Source organism: Myotis daubentonii, chromosome 3 (assembly GCF_963259705.1).
Source record: "Myotis daubentonii chromosome 3, mMyoDau2.1, whole genome shotgun sequence".
Taxonomy (NCBI): Eukaryota; Metazoa; Chordata; class Mammalia; order Chiroptera; family Vespertilionidae; genus Myotis; species Myotis daubentonii.
In genome coordinates, this window is record NC_081842.1 from 210,407,326 (window position 1) to 210,413,325 (window position 6,000).

The following is a 6,000-nucleotide window of genomic DNA, read 5'->3' on the forward strand; positions in this document are numbered from 1 at the left end:
GTGCTGCCTCCACCCCAGGTGCCCAAACAAGAAACCCAGGAAACCTCTGTTTTAAAAATATATACAGTGGGGCCTTGACTTACTAGTGTCCTGACTAACGAGTTTTTTGAGATACCAGCTGTCTCTCGGCCAATTTTTTGCATTGAGTTGATAGAGTAATTTGAGTTAACAAGCTCCTTAATGAGCTCCTTAATGAGCTCGGTCTCGGAACGAATTAAACTCGTAAGTCAAGGCCCCACTGTATTATTATTGATTTCAGAGAGGACGGGAAAGAGAAAGATAGAGGCAACATCAATGATGAGAGAGAATCACTGGTCGGTTGCCTCTTACAAGCCCCACGCTGGGGATCGAGCCCACAACCTGGGCATGTGCCCTGACCAGGAATCAAACCATGACCTCCTGGTTCATAGGTTGATGCTCAACCACTGAGCTACACCTCCCGGACCCAGGCAACCGCTTTGATCTTCCCCTACCACACTCCCAACATCAAAACAGACACCTCCCTGACCTGTCAGCTCTACCTTTCAAATCTCTCTGCCCCATCCCTTCCTCTCCACCCCCTACTTCACCCCAACCATCACCCCGCCACTGCCATCTCTCAGCTGAAACCTGAGCAGTCTCCTGGTCTCCTGGTCCCCGGGATCACTGTCCTCCACACCACAGGCAGCAGTGATCTGTCAGAAGCAGGCGACATTGCCCTCCTGAAGAGCCTGCTGCCTCCCCGTATGGCCTCCAGGTTAAAGGAGAGTGGCCGAGTGGACAAAGCCTAGACTTGCGGCCCTACAATCTAGGGTTTCAAGCTGGGCTTGGCCGTGTCTTGTATTTCAGGACCCTGGACAAATGATTTAACTTCTATGAGGCTCAGTCTCCTAATTCCTAAAATTTGGAATAGTGTAGAAGTTGTCAATGACTTGTGTAAAGTGCCTGGGATATAGTTGATCCTCAAGAAATAGACATTTAGCCTGGCGTTCAAGGCCCCCAGACCAGACCCCTGATGACAGTCCTTCACTCAGCGCCCACCCCCTGTCCTGATCATACTCCTCTGCTTCCCCCACCCCTGCAGCCCCCTCTGGGAACTTGCTCCCTGACTGGGCTTTTCCAGAAGCTTCTGTCCATCTACAGCCTCCCTGTCCGCCTCTTCCCTCCCTTCCTTGTGCCTCTCTTCCTGCAGCACCCACTCCACGGGAAGACTCAACATTCCTTCGTGAATGTATATCCCACACCCGAATGAAAATATGCCCAGAACAACAGTTTATTTTAAGTGAGAAAATTAAGTCAAAGAGTTGGGGGCAAAAAAGACAAAGACTCAGGTGGACATCCTGTCTGGTTAGTATACTTCCCTCTGAGTTCCCTGGTAGCCCAGGGAAAAAGGGGAAATACAATTTATTCCATGAATCATGGTGCTCACAAGGTAAAACTAACGCAGACAAGGAAGAGAAGCCAGCTGTTCCAGGCCCTGCGAGCTGCAGGAAATCCCCCCACCCCTGGGTGGGGTTTAATAAATAGGGAAGCCCAGCTGGCATGGCTCAATGGTTGAGTGTGGACCTCTGAACCAGGAGGTCAGGGTTCGATTCCCGGCCAGGGCACATGCCCGGGTTGTGGACTCGATCCCCAGCGTGGGGCTTGTAGAGGAGGCAGCTGATCAATGACTCTTTCTCATCATTGATGTTTCTATCTCTTTCTCCCTCTCCATTCTTCTCTGAAATCAATAAAAATATTAAAAATAGATAAATAAATGGGGCAAATGTGGGACAATGAACTAAGTGATTCACAACATCCTCAGGATTGTGTCTGGTTGATCCTCAGGTGTGTTGGGGGTGGGGTGTCTATAGGAATGTCTGCTTGGCATCCTTCAGACCCTCCTCCATGAGCATTCTTTGCATTATCTAAACCTTTGATGAAGTAGGGAGAAGCGGGGGATTTGGGGGTCCCCTCTCTGACATTGGCTTTCCTTGCAGCTGCCAGAGCGGAGATCCGGTATTTTCCAACGTCAGCCACCCTGGCTCCAGTTGAGGTCTCACTGTGAGGATCAGCCGGGCCAGCACCTCCTGCTGGCTCACTCGGAGCTGGGGACTCAGGCCTGGAAAGGGGCGAGGAGAGGACCTCGCTGGGCATCACCTGACACAGAGCTTCCCATCTCGGCAAGCCCTGCCAGGAAACATGGCCCACATGCCTCATTGAACACCCGGACGCAAAGAGGCCCAGAGAGGGCGAGGGCCACAAAACACACAGCCTCCTGGAGGCAAAGTGGGATGAAGGACAGAAAGCCGACTCCAGAGTCAGAAACGTGGATTCTCGGGCCGCCCGACATGGTTCCGTGAAAAACTCCTCTTTTCTTTCCTCCAGGGCAGCTCTGTCCAATGGGACACCCCACCTGGGCCTGGCCTGTGCAACCGCTGTTCTCACCATCGATGCTGCTGACGAGATCGCCACTGCCAAGACCCCCAAGGGAGAAAGCATTACACAGACCGGTCCGACATCTTCCCCAAAACCACTCATTCATTTATTCCACAGCTAGAGGCCCAGCAGGCAAAATCGTGCGAGACCCGGAAACCTGCCGCACTGTGAGACCCATCGATGCACCTCCTGGTGACCGGCCGTTTGGTCGTTACGGCCACTGGCTTTGTATAATATAGATAATAGTTATTGGGCATTACCATGGACCCGGCCACGGCGGGAGGAACAAGCCTGGCCCCAGCCTGCCTGAGAGGAAAACATGGTTAATGGAGAAGGTGGGATGCGTGAACACGTTGTCACGAGGAAGTTTTGGAAGAGCCACCACGGGGGATGCGCCGAGGACCGCCGGTGCGGGTGTGGGAGGCAGGGAGGGTAGCAGTGGAAGCCCGTGTCGCTGAGCACGTCGGGTGTACCAGCTCTGGGCCGAGCACGTGTCAGCACCGTCTGTCAGTCTTGCATCAAACCTGGGAGGTGAGCTATCATTTCTGCTCTGAAGAGGAGGGACTCCAGGCTCAGGGAGTTGAAGCAACAAGTCCCAGGTCTCCTGCTAATGAGGATGGAGGCAGAGCTGCTGCCCCATCCACAGGAATGGGGTGTTAATTGCTACGTTCTCCTGCCTCCGAGGAAGACGGTGGAGCCAGGGTAGCTCTTACCTCGTGTGCCGGTGCCAGTGCTCCAGGCTCAGGGACCACTTGGCCTCCGCCTCCTGTTGCATCACATACGCCCCAACACCCGCCCTGGGAAGGCAAAACTGTCCCGCGTCTGGCCTACAGGAGGACTCACGCGACACCCCTCCCAGCTGCCTCACACCAGTAAGGTCCTTTGGGCACTGGCTGCCCAACTCTGTCACCCTGGTACCCCTTCAAGCCCTGGAGCCTCCAAGCTTTGGCTTGGTCTGAGTCCTGGGGCCAGCCTGGGGGCAGAGGCCCACCCCAGGGAGGGCCCTGATGGCTGGGGTGGGGACGTGGGGCACCTACATTCCTAGAAAATCAAGGGAAGAGCAAGCTTTGGAGATAAACCTGGAAGTCTGTGGCTTCACGTTTAAAACACATAAGAGAATAGACACTCAGGGCCAAGCAGAGTGGGGGCTCAAAGCCCACCCGCTCTTCCTCCCCCTCCAACAGTCCCTAGAGCCCTGTGAGGGGCCTGGCTTGTCACGGATAATGAGCCCAGAGAGGACCGGCACTCGAGCCCAGGCCACACAGCCCATTCTCTGGGGAGAAAAGTAGGGGCCCTGGGGTGCAGGTGGTCAGTGGTTGGGCAGGCTGGCCAACAGTGGACAGAGCCCTGGCCCATCACTGACTGGCTGTGTGACCCCAGGCAGCCACTTGACCCCTCTGGGCTACTTTAGCCGCCTCTGAAAAATGGGGCTTGTTGTTTTGTACTGGACTTGACCACACAGCCTCCTTGACATCCCACCCTGCAGATGAAGAAACTGAGGCTGGGAGCCATCAGGTGACTCAGCCCGTGAAACCGGCCCCAGCACTGTTGGGGTACAGGCGGAAGGTCATGGACAGGGAGACTGAGGCCGGGAGAGGAGAGGTGAGCGGCTCTGATCACACAGCAGTCAGCTGCGGAGCGGAGGCCGGGAGCCAGCTCCCGGCACCTTGCCTGGCTCCAAAGAAAACAAAGTAATCTCCCTAAGTCTTTGGCAAGGAAGCCAGGTCTTACCAGATGGGCTGTGGCCAACACCCTGGAAGCTGGCGTCACCCCTGCCACATCCTCCTTTCCTGCCCACCTCCCACTGTCTTTTCTGGGAAAGGCAGCTCTTACCACACAAACGTGTCCTTCCTCAGAACCAGGCCCCCGCAGGTGGCACCTCCGCCTCCCCACCCTGGCACCCTGGCACCCCGGCACTCCTTGCAGAATGGATAAGAGGCAGGGTAGCTGTTGCTACACCCTAACTTTGCTGGCATCAGCAACGTGAGAACTCAGGCTCCCCCAAAAGTGCTCTGCTCCCTCCCCCCCCCCCCAAGCAGGAGCATGGAACCTTTTCTCTGCCAAGGGCCATTTGGTATTTATACCATCACTCGCTTAATATAATTCACTGAATATAAATATATGTTGCTATGAAAAACGCTCCTAGCTTTATTGAATTTCGCGTCCCACCTGCGGTGGCCTTGGCAGGGCCAGACCAAATGATTCCATGGGCCTTATGTGGCCCTCAGGCAGGACGTTCCCCACCCTGACAGGAAGGGGGGAGGACACACCCTGAGCACCTGCTCGGAGCACTCCCAGAGCTCACGTGGTCTCCTGCATCCCAGCAAGGCAGGTACAGGGGAGCAAAGCATGGCTCTGAGGGGGGCCCAGGGTCACACAGGTCAATCAGGACAAGTAATCCGACCCCGAGCCCATGCTCCCCAGCTGCTGCTCTCCGGTGCTCTGCACCCACCCCTGTCCTGGGTCAAAGGCAGGTCCCCCAGCCCAGAAGAGGGGGACACTCCTGACTGAGACCTCAGACAAGTCAGAGCCCTCCTGGGCCGTGGTTTCCCTATCTGTACATGTCGGGGCGCAGGAGACGGTGTGATGGTCTCTGAGTGCTTTGGGCACTGGCTGCCCAACTCTGTCACCCTTGCACCCCTGAAGCCTCCCAGGACACAGGCCGAGGCCACCCAGCCCCTGCTGGCCTTGGCCTGGTCTGAGTTCAGGAGCCAACCTGGGGCAGAGGCCACTCCAGAGAGGGCCCTGATGGCTGGGTAAGGAAGTGGGGTGCATACACTCCCCCTTCTGGGGGCCCATAGGTTGCCTCTTCCTGACCCTCGCCTTGGCCACATGCCCTCCGGGACCTGGGGGCCTCACTTCCACCCTCCAAGGTGGCTGTGATGCTTCGTGGGCTGATCAGGATTCCCAGGCCTCCAGGAGGCAGCACCCACGGATCTTGGGGGACAAGGGTAAGGCATGGATGTGGTGATCTGCTTGGTCCCCTGGTCCCACCTCCTGACCCAGGAAGGCCGACATTAGCAGAGACAACGGGTCACACACTGACCCCAAGACTTTAAGAGGCCGCGCATGGGTGACCACAAGTGCTGCCTGCCCTTCCCCCGCCCCAGGCCTTCGCCCCCTCTCCTCTGTGTCCATGGCGTATGCACATATGCATACCAGTGCTTTGTTGATCTCTTCCTGTCCACGGCCCCCTCCCTGAGGGCCTGCAGTCTGTCCCATGCTTCTGTGTCTCCGGATCTATTCCAGGCTGGGTTTTCATTCCCGGGGTCAAACGCACCCCTTGCTTCTCTGTCAGTCCCCTGGGACCTGCTCCAAGGTGCTCACAGCATCTCCTTCCTAGACAAGCTTCAGAGAAGCCTCACAGATCACAGCACTGGGGCCCTGCGAGGCCGCCCGCACCCTCTGCCTCTGCCAACAGCCGCCCTCCTGGACACACTGCAACCAAGCCCGCGAGGCCCTGTCATCTGTGCGCTGACCGGCGGGCTGCGGAGTTCCTGCGGCCTGGGCCCTGCCTCCATGCAGGCCCACCTGACCCAGCCCCTGCCTGGCCCCTTCCCTCCAAGCGCTGGCCTGCGCCCCATCTGGCTCACATCCTCCGAA